The 13539-nt window shown below is 37.5% G+C and overlaps 1 long non-coding RNA gene across 1 annotated transcript; it reads right to left on the bottom strand.

The window, feature by feature from the left end:
• Positions 1 to 1032: 1032 nt before the first annotated feature.
• LOC137469910 (uncharacterized) lies at positions 1033 to 4519 on the bottom strand. The gene is made up of 2 exons (XR_010996781.1): positions 4388 to 4519; positions 1033 to 1261 (listed from the first exon to the last, which is right to left on the bottom strand). It is a non-coding gene; the product is annotated as an uncharacterized lncRNA (long non-coding RNA).
• Positions 4520 to 13539: the final 9020 nt, after the last annotated feature.

Below are 13539 nucleotides of genomic sequence, written 5' to 3'. Positions count from 1 at the left end.
AAATGCAGTTGTCCTGAGAAGAGTCTCAAAGGTTGAAACGATCTTGTATGTGAGAGCTGAGCATCACTTAGGGTAGGTATAAAGTGATGCATCCCCTCTCTTCTTCCCAGGACCACAGAAGAGCTGGCAGTCTCTTTCATGAATTGTGGATCAAATCATAACCACACTGACGCGAATGGGCATCGTGCTACTGGCTGAGATCTAGCCAGGATCTTACCCTCTGTGTCTGTATGCCATCCAAAATTTGAGATACTCTGAAGACTCTCTATGGTTTACGGCCCAGACTTCCATGCAAAGACTTTGTCCTGCTCCATTCTCAGCACATATTTCCCATCTGCATTTTTCTATGGCTTCTAATATTTCCTAAAATTGCATCACTTTGTGTCTGTGTCTGTATCATCTGTATGTGTATTTGTGTTTTCATAGTCTATTCTGTCAGTTTCTGGAAAGGATTTTGTAAATTAATATGATAATTACAAACAGGATAAAAATATTTTAGGAAATTGAGGAGAAATATGCTGTTGAAGGATATTTTAATTTTTTGGTTGTGGTTCATCTGAAAATCACTCTTTCTGAGAAGACCACCCAACATGAATGGAAACAAAAGTCTAGAAGGGACTCCTTATTCATCAGGTAGAGAGTCTTGGGCACAAGATATGTTCAATGCCTTTCTCTTGCACAGATTTCAGTCATAATGACAAACAAATCAAGGAAAAGTGTAGTCTATTGCAGGCTTCTATCCTGAGCTAGGAGCTATGTGAAATTATTTAGGTCACCTCTACATCAAAAGACTATAAAAAAATTATGACAGGTAATAGACCGCCCAATAGTTTCAATCTTCTCAGCCATCAAGGTTTTCTTATGTACGTTTTTAATAATGTGAGACCAAAGACTTCCAGGTGAAAATATAGTGAGATAAAACAATGTGTAATTCATCAAGGATCTGAGTAAGTTAATTAAATGCAGAAATGGTTTTAAATGTTTGTCAATATTATGCAGAGGTAAAATAATATTTGAAAGGAAGTAATGAAATGTGTCTCAGTGCTCTTTAGATGCATATTTAAAAGAGTCCTAACTGAAAATTAATTTTCAGAGTGAAGGTGAGAAAAAATGCTGAAATATGTTGGCTGAATATCCTGAATGAGAATAATCCTCACCGTCCTTATTTTCTCCTTATTGATCCCACTTGCTGCAAAGATGTAAGCTGATGGTGTCAATGGGGTCCCTCAAGCACTCCCTTTCCTGTTGCCATTTTTGGATCCTAGAATTTGAAGCATTAATGATTGTTTAAAGCACCCTGAAGAAAGTTACATTTAGACTATAGATAAAGTCACATACCTCTGAAATCCATTAAATCAGTTGCTCTTTTGCTTTAGCTAAAAAGAGAGAAACCCTCATTTGGAAAAATTGTAGTACACTTGAGAATTTTAAATTATAAGGACTAATTTAGTGAGGGAAATGATTTGTTCTGCTGCAATTAGTTTATAAGTATCAGCTTCCCTTTTCCTACCAAAACCCCTCCAGACTAATCTTTTCAGGGATTCTCACTTTTCTTTTCTCTCTCTCTCTCTTTTTTTTTTTTTTTTTTTTTTTTTTCCAGTGTCCCTGCTGTTGAGGAAAAACAGCAGTGGATCATGGTGTCAGTGTGCATGGAGAGGGGTGCCAGAGTGCAATATTTGTGCCAGTGTGCAGGCAGCTGCTTCTAACTGGGAGACAGCGGAATGCAGGAGCCATAGAAGTGTGATTACGGCTTCTTCCCTTTCTTCTTCTCCTCTCACACTACTAAACCTCTCCATCTCAGTATCTGCTGCTTTTTTCTTGGCTTCCCTCTCTCATGTCTTTATTCTACTCTTCTCCAGCTGTTCTCAGAGTCCTGTGCTTGCTTTTCCTATTCTGATTTTCTTTTACTTCATTTTGTTCATCGTGGCCTAAGCAGCTACCCAGTTATGACTGTGCAGCCTTTATGTGCCACAAAGAAAAGTTTAGTAATGATCATGCTAAGACTTTTTTGTTTACTATATCTCCTAAAGGTTTGTTAGAGATATGGGAAGGCATTGAGGACTCTTCTAATTCAATGGTAATAAAGGAACCATTTTTTAAGCAAGGAATTTGATATAAGTTGTTCTCACAATACACATGCACAAAGACTAAATTTTTTGCATTGGTGGATAGCCTGTGAGTTCCTCTTTAATTTCCTGTGGATTGATTTAGAGCGACATATTGAGGATTCCCATCATAACATAACCTAGTAATGAACCTATGAGTTGGATGACACCATCAAGGATCCTTAAAAAAAATTAGGTATTTTTATAGAATGTCAAAAAGTCCACTTGCATATTAAGAGACCATGATGAGGTCTCTTTTTCCATAGAAAGCAGCAAAATCTCAGGATCCCACATCCTTTACTGTGTCAAGTCACAGTTGGTCTCTGGACTACTTGCACAGCTCGGAAGAAGTGAATCAAATCACTTTAACACATCCTTGCCTTCTGTGTCACAGATGACAGTGACACTATTTTAAAACTTGTGCAATTAGATTGAAAAGGAACTGAAAATCAACTTGTGACCAGGCTGGTTATATTGCTCCTTGCCAAGACTTTCAAGATGTGTGGAGAATAATTTTAGAAATGCTATATATGTAAATTGCACTTAAAATCCTTTGCAAGCCTAAAAGGATGTTTGGAGTTACAATTTAAAAACAGTGGGATTTAGTGCAGCAGGTTTTGGCAAATGGATCACGGCAGTTCCTACAGCCGACAAATTAATGCGGACCCGACAGACTAACATGTACCATGTGTTTATTTTGGCAGTAAATATGGAAAAATCATTTGGAGAAAATTTGTATTCAACAGATTTCTATTTTTGTTTTGTTTTGTGTTTTTTCCTTCCTTTAATTGAAATCACAAAGGTAAGGTTTGGAAAAACTTTCTGATTGGTACCATATTTATCATGGTATGTGAAACTAATAATACCATTACATGATTTTTTAATGTGTTAGACTATCTGATCACAATAATTATCTCAACTACTAAAATGAAACAAGACTGCCCACAACCCAGCTTGTAGGTAAATAGAGCAGGTAGATGTCAGACCAGAAGATGCACTGCAATGTTTAATGTTTTAACATTCATTTGCAATGTTAAGTTTCTGAGCATCTGATTTATGAAAATCCAGACATATCTTTTTTCAAAGTAGTTTATGAAAGAATAATTGTATTTTTCACTGAAGTATTATCAAACTCTTGAACTTAGTATTATGGAGAGTAAAATATGCTAATCATAAATTGCTAATTGTAAGTCATAGGTTTACAAATTCCATTATACTCAGCTGCACAAGTTATGGCCCTGCATGATTTAAAGGATAAAAAGGACAAAAAACAATGCCATGTCTGTATGGAATTTGCATGTTCACTGTGTTTTTTCTGAACCTTGTAAACCCGTGTCACACACTGATTTTTGTACTCAGAAAATGCTGAAAAAATACCCAGTCAATTTTCATTGGACATTAGACTGTTTTTTTCCCTTTTTTTGACTAATTTTCCTTCCTTTTTCTTTCTTTTCCTTTCTTTTCCTCCCTCCTTCCCTTCTTCCCTTCACCCATTATAACAAATTAAATGAGATGTAACTGTAATATCCCTAGCAACATCAGTTCTCTCTTTTCTACAGTTTGGGGTAGAGCAGTACTTTGTACCTCTCCAAAATGCCTCAATTCTTTTGTGACCATGTCTACATACCACAGAAGCTACAAGGCTATTCTTGTGCACATGAGTGTTTAAATTAAACTGGATGTGTTTCAGGAAAAAAAAAAATGTTCCAACCCAATTGTGAGAATGAGCTAATTTTATGGATGGCATTCTATGAATTTGTACCAATTCTGTTAGGCAGGAAGTAGATTTCATATCATTAATGTTTTTCAGTCCTAAGATTTCTGACAGATGGTATCTTGTTGGTTTCCCAACCCTGCTGGGCTCCATTATATTTTTTTTCTTTTTTTGAAAGTTCTGATTACACACAGTGAAAAAATAACTAGTCTTTTCCATCCGCATTGAATTTAAAATTAGATTTCATTAGTGGTTGTGAAAGTATGCTGTGGAAACTTGGGGAGAAGTGAGTGGAGGAGAGTGACCTTCAGTGACCATCAGCCCTGAATTCTCTTTATTGTGTCTTTTTTTCTCTAAGCCCTTCAGCTGGCAACATCTACAGAGGCACTGTCATGCCATCATTCATTTGGATTCCTACATCTGTGCCCTTCTTTTCCCACCCCCAAAGATGGAGAGGATTTCTAGTGTCCCTCCTTTTCCTGGGAATACCTGATGAAATGAAGGGCCAGTAGTGGATGCTTAAGGAAAGATTCTGAAAAAATTAGCTAAGTGTAAAGCAGGATTTCACCTCACCAACCACTCTTAGATCAGGATGTTCATCACAATCTCTACTTGCTTTTGTAATATCCTTGTTATTTTATTCCTTTCTTGACTTGAGTCTCATGATGATGGAAGTAAGTTCTTGTCAGGTACAATGAAATATTAACCTGACTGTGACACCATGGTTAGAATGACTAAATCCATGAAGAGCAAGAACAGTCAAGTCATGGTGACATCCAATATTTTATTTGCATTGAGTTTGAAGCAGAGAACCATGACAACAGATATGCAGATCAGTATCCAAGAGTGCCTCTGGTTACCAGAGAAAGAACAGCCTCTCCTGAACATCATGGTGGCTACTTGAGAGCTATCCCTGTGCCAGGAGATTTCTGAAGACATTAATTTTGGAAGGTTGGTTTCAGTCAAACCTTTCACAGCCTTGTAACAATCTTGTTTAATTTAATTTCCTTTTGTGTAATATAATTTCCCCTCCCTTAATGTAATTTCCAATGTTGTGTTATAATAGAAGATGAAATGTAAAAATTGAAACAAAATATCAAGAACTTGGATGAAAGGAAGACATCCAAACATATATCTGTGCCCTTAAGATTTAGGTAGGATATAATGGACATATTTGATAAGACCATGGATAGAAAAATGTCATTTTTGCATTTCTATTTCTGTGTCTCTGGCTATGGATTTAGATAGTTCAATACCAAGCTCTGTGCTTTATGGACATATGAAAGAAATGCAATTGTCTTGTCCTGTAAATCACTATAGCTTTATCTCTGACTAATGAATCAGTGTCATGGACACATCCCAGATGGAAAAATTATCTTGCTAATTTTGTGCCTAACTCATTGTCTCGGCTGCTCTGGTGGGTGTTGGTTGCAAAGAAGTGAGAAGATTTTATGTGTCCCTTTCAGCAATGCTCTGAGAGGGAAAACCATACCAAAGCCAGCCAAAGAATATTCTAATTTGCTAACACAGTAAGACAATAATATAAAGACAAAACCAAACAAACAAACAAACAAACAAAAAAAAAAACAAAAAACAAAAACAAAACAAAAACAAAACCCCTCTCACTTCATTATTTCCTATAGGTATTAAAAAATGTTTAGACTTCAAAAAAAAAGATAAACACAGTAAGATATTTTAGATATTTAAAATATCTGATTTTAGAAAGGATCAGCATTTCTCAGGATTCAACAGATTGGCAATACTAAAAAGTGAAAAATTAGTTCTGGTCACTAATTGGTTTTCAGCTGGTAATTTTCCCATCCCCTTTGGCTTGTTTAGCCCATGCATTGGTACATAATTAAAATACTCTTAAATGTCAATTAACATCTGTCTGTAGAGAATGCTTGAAACATTGCAAGTATCAGGGGCTGTTTCTGAGACCTTATTGCCTGTGACCATAAGGCTTATGGGAGTGCTTAGAGAAATTTCTGCCTTTAATTTTTGTTTTGTAGCCTAGCCACAACACTTGCCAATTAATTGAGGCTCATAAAAATTAAGACCTCTTTAAGGTCTTGGTTAGAATTATTTGGGGAAATCTCATTAAAACCACTCTTCTGCTGAAATTAAACCTGCTGCACCAACTTAGATCAGTTTTTTCCTTAGGAAGTAGTTAATCTAAAAAATACATTCTTACTCCCTGGCTTAAGTATTTTTCAGTTTGGAGAGACAAAATATATTGTTGCGAGAAAAAAAAATGGCAACAATAAATATATGTGCTCTTATATTCAGGAAATTATTCTTGTCTCTGAGAAGGAGGATGACAATTTGGAATGCAGTTGGAAGGGTGTAGATGATTCAGTAATTAAAAGGACTGTGATACCAAAAGCTACTCATGCTGCCATTTGTGACAAAAGTAGTTGGCTGAAGAAAAGTATGTCTTGGCATTAGAGAGCTCTTTGTAATATATATGAAATTTTTTCTGGGAATTCAGCATAACTGACTGCATAAATAAAGGTTCAAAAGTCTGAGATGAGTGGAAAATATAAGGAACTATTGAGATAACTTCTGAGCATATGTCTGTGCATGTTCCTCCTGATAATATTTTCATGTTGTTACAGATGGAGAGGAGCATCTGCTAAGCACACAAGAAGCAAAAAAAGTCTGGTGTTGACAAGTTCACCCAAGACAATTAAGGATAAGTTATTGCTTTAACAACATAGCCCCAAATGAGGGGCAGGGCCGAATTACATCACCTAAAGAGGAGCATCTGCAAAATTTCTCAAAGCACAGCTCCTGAGGGCATTTCTCCCTGGCTAGGAAGACTGATACAAGAGTTTCTCTTGTGACTTGGTGGTCCAGCTTCCCTGGCACATGTAAGTCTGGGTGAGTCATGTCCCAGAAAGTGAAGAAGATGTTTTTCTGAATGGCTTTTGTGAAAACGTGTGAGGTGAATGGCAGCAGCTGGTTTGCCCATGTACAGCAGGTCCATAACTAGCAGAAGATTATATGACAATTAGACAGCCTACTCATAACCTTTTATGTGTACAAACATTGCAGAGGGCCAGATTCTCAGCTGATATCAGTCTACACATTTATATATCTCCATTCATCATCTTAGTCTTGCATTCAGTGTAGATTGTATTGATATTTTTGTTTTCATTTCCAGAGTTTAGTGCATTGTTTGTAGCCAGATCTGATGTGTCCTTCCAGTTTTTCCTCTTTTACTACCTTACCTTTCAGTTGATTTTTCAGCTGAAGAATATGCTGGAACAAGCAGACCTGAGTTGCAAGTGGGTTTGAGCAGCCTGGAAGCATCAATAGCATTTGGCCTGCAATAAAGGAGTGTTTGAGCTTGTCCATGGACATCAAGCCTTACTTTTCTAACTCAGGCTGGTGGCCACATGACCCACACGAGTGGCTTGACAAAGGAAATCAGAAAAGAAGAGCTAAATGAAATATTTTCTCAAAAATCTTTAGGAACTGTAGTGAAGTGATATGACTGCCAAGAAAGCTTTATTAAATCGCCATTAAAATTTAAAAAGAAAGTTCTTTTAAGAGTCTTGGCCACAGTCAACTCTGTGGACTTGGCATACATTCTAGAAATTCTGGGTTTCTTTTAGTTCTTTAATTTTGCTCTGTAACCACTGTTTGACTTCAGAGCCAAAGGCCTATCTGCTTGTTCAAGTATAATTAGCTCCAACTTCTGTCTGAAGAGTCACCAAAAGATTTGTCTATGTTTTTGCAATTTTATGCCCTTCGGTAAATGCCATAAAATGCAATTCTTCTCTACCATGTCTTCAGCATAAAATAGTTAAAATTTGGCATCTTATTTGGTGATATTGACTGTTGCCAAAGTAATGTTACCAGTAGGACTCCATGCAATATTGAGGTGATCCCTCACTGTAAATTATTATTTCTTGCTGTAAATAATAAAACTACTTTCATAGTCAAATATTTCTGAGTACAGCATTCATAGCCTATAGAAGGGCTGAAGGTTTTCTGTGCAATCTCTGCTTTACTCAGGTTTCTTTTTTTTTTAAGGGTGAACTCAAAGATCCAATTTATCATCACAAAGCCTAATGGTAGGCACTTCAAATGAAGCCTGTTTCCATTGCTATTCTTAAAACACGTAGAAAAAATATGTTTGGAAAGCCCTTCACTTGGGAAACCAACAGATCAGCTTGGGTAACCTTACTCTGGAAGGTTTTTATAGTGTTTCTGCCTCCAGCTCTCCATGTCATGCTTATGCCAAAAACTATTAAATGATGCTTCTTTTTTTGGCTGAACAGATTGATGACACTTCATGTTTTTCCTACTCCTTATTTGACAGTAGTATGATAAATTCTGGTAGGGTGGCAGAGCAAACAGTTAGGGGCTTTATCATCTTAAATTGCTACAGTGTATAAAATTCTCCAGACATGCAAATTCTATATTTCTCTCACGAATCCTCCCCCATCTGCTGCAGAAAGAGGGTGCTATCTACCTAGTCAGTTAAATGGCATTTACTTTTCAGAAATTCCTTGAATAATGAATTTTTTAGCTTGAAGCAAACTTCTGGGTTTTTTGTTTGGTTTGATTCATAAAACTTCTGCCTGAATACAAACAGTACTTGCTTGTGTGACACAAATGTTCACATCAGGGTCCTGCATGTGTTGAACAGTAGAAGCAGGAAATCCTTCCTAAAACACATCTGATGGATTTCTGGTGGCTGAATGAAACCAGCTCTCAGTGTAAGCTAACCTTTCCAAACTCTGTGAATTGCTATGAAACTGTATTCCAAAAAATATATCGCAATTACACATGGGCATGACTCCACAGGAAGCCTTTTTTTTTCCTTCTCCATTAAGCATTCTGATTCAGAAGCAGAAACTGGCTTAATTTGGCACCGAGTTTTTCCTGCCACCATTCTCTCTATTCCGTCATCCCATGATCTCAGCTTCCCAGGAAGACAGGTCATGGTGTAATTTGTCAGAACAAAACAACATGGAGTTCATTTTTCCAGGCTAAAATTCATTGCATTTCAGTAGTTTCTACATGAGTGGTGACTGAAGAAGACGTGGGTATGGCATTACGTAGCATAGTATTAGAAAACAGCAAAAATCCTAAAATAAGCTGCTCCCTGGATTCCATTGGAGCACAAGTAAACACAGGGCTAAGTATTGAAATTTTGGCACCTTAATTCTGTTTTGATACTCCACAGGTTTTGATTGGCTCAGTGCAGAAAAGCTAACTTGCACTGGTTTTGTATACCTAGACTTACCTTACTCTTTGTTTACACAGCAAAAGACATGATTGCAGCACGAACTAGACCATAAGCCCTCTGGGCACCAAGGGCACCACACATCATCTGCAGCCAGTGTTCCCATCCAGCCTAGGATGTCTTCATTGCTATCATTATCTCTGGGAGTTTACTTTTGATTGGTTTTGCTCCATAATAGAGTTGCCAAGAATGGCAAAACAAAGGTCTTTTGTTGCTCAGACCTGTCCTAAGGGAATTTAATCTAGTCCTGACAGCATCATTGTGTGGGATTCATCTCACCTAATTTTAGCTCTTTAATGTTTAGGCAGCAAGCTGGACTAGTAAACAGTCACTGGAGGGGTATAGCCATGTCTAGAGAGTGTTTTGTCCTGGCCTGTGTCTGCAGTGAGTAATTTTCTGTAGGCAGCCATCTCCTCCTGTTGACTGTTGAGGAGTCTAGATGACCAGCTTAGATGATGACTGTAACTTTCTGGTAGCAGAAGTTGGGTAAGAGGAATCCCTCCAAATAATTTTTATCTAGGAAAGGCAACATTCCCATCTCAAGATACATTGTACATAGCCAACGCTTGACATGCAATGTCTACAGAAATAGCTGCAGTAGCTATGAACGCAATGAGTGTGATACTCTCTTCAAGCCTGGCCAGAGAACCAGGCGTGTCTTATGTTTTCATTCTCCTTGTTTGGTATAATTAACCTTGAGCTGCCTTTTCCCAGTGGGTCATTATAAAGCACACACAAAAGGGAATTATATCACTGCTCTTCATTTATGCTTATACAGACCTTTGCAAGCCACAGATTGCTAAATACACATTTAGACCATCAAGAATTACAGTTCTGGGCCTTGTGCATCTTGTCATTCTAGCTGTAAATAAGAAAAAGGCAGTTCTTGCTTCAGGGAATTAAAGCAATTTGACCATAAATGTCTAAAAAATTCTGGAGATGACCAAGCTATGAAATGGACCAGTGGTATTGGGTAGATTCATACCAGGCCTACATTTAATGTTAGGTGTCTAATGCCAGGCTGGCTCAATTATGGTGATTCACAATGTTTTCTTGTAACACATAAAGAAAGAACCAGCCTAATGTTTGGAGAAGCTTGACTTCTCCAGACTTGTTAGACATGTAGTTTATTTCTTTTCTGAGGAGATGAGGGAAAGAAACCCCCGCTAACAACCCCAGACCCTTGCGTATAATGCTTTTGTTCAGCAACAACCAATAACTTCTCCATTGCTTCAGTGATGCTTTCATGCTTTCTTTTTCCCATCCAGCTAATTCAGATGCTGTACAGAGGAAAGTCGAATTCTTTGTTGGCTCTGAGTATTTTTTCATCAAAACTTTCTAATACATTAAAGGAATTAGTTTGAAAACACCATTTCATTTAGGCAGCTAACAAAGATGTCTTTTTTTCTCTACGTTTTTTTGGAATTGCTTCTTAGGAAAAAATCACAGAGGGGGGTTAATTTTTTAAATAAAAGCTGCTACTTGTAAGAGACCTTTACATGCATAAAAATTTTAAGAATTACAACTTTTGATACACTGACAATTCCTTCACATGAACATCATTGTATATCACTGTAATGCCCTGTAGTCTTTGTGCTGTGATGATCTACTGCATAAAACTAAGCATTCATAAAAGTAACCATTTAGGCAAAAGTTTGCTATTTCATCTGGCAATATAGTTGTTATAATGACAGCATGTCTGAGACATGAGAGACTTTAAGAAAAGTGTAGACAAAAAGAACTTTAAAGCAGCCAGTATCTGTTTCCACTGAGCTACTAAATCACCTCTTATTTCAGACCAAGATATATGTTTCAGTTTCCATCCAAATTCTAATCCAGTGGCTTTAAGCTAAGCTAGTATCTGCTGCTGAACTGGATCTGCTTTTGGATTAAGCTTCCAGAAGTGCTTTTTTCTTAATTGTGCCAAGCCACTTGGCAAACTGTGCATACAGAGGCAAGGCACAGAACACTCTCTTCTGCTTCAGGTTAATATATCTTTTTATCTTTCTCCTTGTGCTTGTGACACAACATCCGTGGATGAAATAATCTGATTTAGAGAATGCATTATCATTATAACACTATAGTGTGTTAGTAGAATAATGGCACACTTTGGAATGACTCATACATAAGTACACAGTTGAACACTGTGCCAGGCTACACACCCAAAGGGTTGATATTCCCTGTTCCTAAAAGGCACTTTTTCTTGGGCCTTCAGTTCAATGCTTGCTCCCTCTATATTGTGAAGCATGAGAGACATTTCTAAAGGTTAATTTTAGGTGAAGCAAATTGATTTCTGAAGGTGTGTCCATCAACAATAAGAACAGTCTGTTATTGTTGCAAGCCTTAACCAGGATGAATCTAATTTAAAAGGCATTTTCAGCTCACACTTTGCAAAACATGAACCCTATCTGAAAGGAAACAGGAAACCTGATTACCCAGGATTTGAAGAATTCTGAGGTGCTTAATCATATTTTTGCTTCAGTTTTCCCCAGCATGTACTCCAGTCCACTGCCCAAGTCACAGCAACAAAGTCAGGGACTGGGAGAATGAAGAACTATCCACAGTAGGAGAAAATCAGGTTCAAGAACATATAAGGAACCTGAACATGCACAAGTCCATGGGACATCATAACATGCATCTGTGCTTTCTGAAGAATCTAGCAAATGAAGTGGTTAAGCCACTATCTATCATGTTTGAGAACTCATGGCAGCACAGTGAAGTTCCACTGAAAAGGGAAAACAACCTCCAATTTTAAAAAGGGAAATAAGGGAAACCCAAAAAACTTCAGGCTGGTCAGTCTCAACTCGGTGCCTGGCAAAACCATGTAGTAGCTCCTCCTCGAAATGTGGCCAGCAGATTGAGGGTGATGATTCTCCCGCTCTACTCCACTCTTTTGAGTCTCCCAACCAGTGCTACATCCAGCTCTGGGACACCTAGCATAAGAAGGATGTGGACCAGTTGGACTGTTGGGGTTGTTCAGTCTGGAGAAGAGAAAATTCTAGGGAGATCTTGTAGCAGCCTGCCAATGTGTAAAGGGGGCCTACAAGAGAATTGGAGAGGAAATTTTGTAAGGGCAGGTAGTGATGGGGCAAGAGGTCTATTTAATGGCTCCAAACTGAGAGTAGGTTTAGATTAGATATAATGAAGATGTTCTTTCCTGTGAGGGTGGTGAGACACTGGAACAGACTGCCCAGAGAAGTTGTGGATACCCCATCCCTGGCAATGTTCAAGGCCAGGTTGGATGGGGTTTTGTGAAACCTGCTCCAGTGGAAGGTGTCCCTGCTCGTGGTATGGGGCTTGGAACTAGATAATCTTTAAAATTCCTTCAAACACAAATGTCTGTGTTTCTGTGATTGCATTATTATCTGGTTATCTGTATGAGAACAAAATCTTAGAGTGCAGTGCAATGACTATCTCTAGAAATAAATGAGATGACTGAAGCAGTAGAACTGAGGACTTAGATGCAAACATTATTTCTGCTCTGTGAAATATTCAGAGGTTTTGGTTTGGTCCTCTACCTTATAAGAATCTTGCTGATATTCAATACATAATATTTGATGAAATTGTTCTCCAGGGACTGAAAAAAAATTATATCAGAGTGTACCTTTACCATCCATCTCTAAAAGACAAAGTTTCTAAATTAGGAAGGTTCTACCAAACTACTTTAGTCAAGACCTTTTATTCTTTGATAGGAGCATTAGCTTCCCCACCTGGTGGGAAGAAAAGAAAGCTTGCATATCTTGTAGCATCTTTGAAGTATAAACCTAGACAAATAAGGACTTGTTCTTTCAGGCTATGTATGTGCAAACAGAAACAGTGGCAGATAGATAATAATATTGCCATGGATGGATGATTACAATTCCACTGTATTTGTACATTGTAGTTATAAATAGGATCACACTTATAAAGTTTTATTAAATGTAGGCTCTCCCTATCAAGCAATAGATTTCTCTGATCCCTCTAACTCTATTTTGAAGCAAATAAACTGTAGTTATAAAAAAATCAGGGCAAAATCTTTTGATCTATATTTCTCTTTGCCTTCATGGTGGCACAGAGAAGATCTATACAGTTAGCATAATGTATCTCTCGGGGATTTGACCAAGCCACTATAAAACTGCTGCCAATAAATCCAGTCATTCATGTAACTCAAAACATTCTGCCATGCTTAAAACGAAAAGTTGACTGCAGAGCGCAAGGATTTCTAAAACATTTTGATACATTGGATCGTGTATTTCTCTGTGTCACTTATTTTACCATTTCAATGAAATACCATATGTCCCTGAACAATTTTGTAATGTGGCCCATATGTTTGCTTTTCGTGATGAAAACCAAGAAGGTAGCAAATTATCTGCAGCACTGACACACAAATTGTATTTCTTTTTACTTCTGAGATTAGATTAATTCTTTAATTTTTTATATTTTGCTGGTTAATTGCTCTCTATTGAATGTCCATATTGTGT

This window comes from Anomalospiza imberbis, chromosome 3 (assembly GCF_031753505.1).
Source record: "Anomalospiza imberbis isolate Cuckoo-Finch-1a 21T00152 chromosome 3, ASM3175350v1, whole genome shotgun sequence".
Lineage (NCBI taxonomy): Eukaryota > Metazoa > Chordata > Aves > Passeriformes > Viduidae > Anomalospiza > Anomalospiza imberbis.
This window is presented reverse-complemented; position numbering and strand designations above follow the sequence as displayed.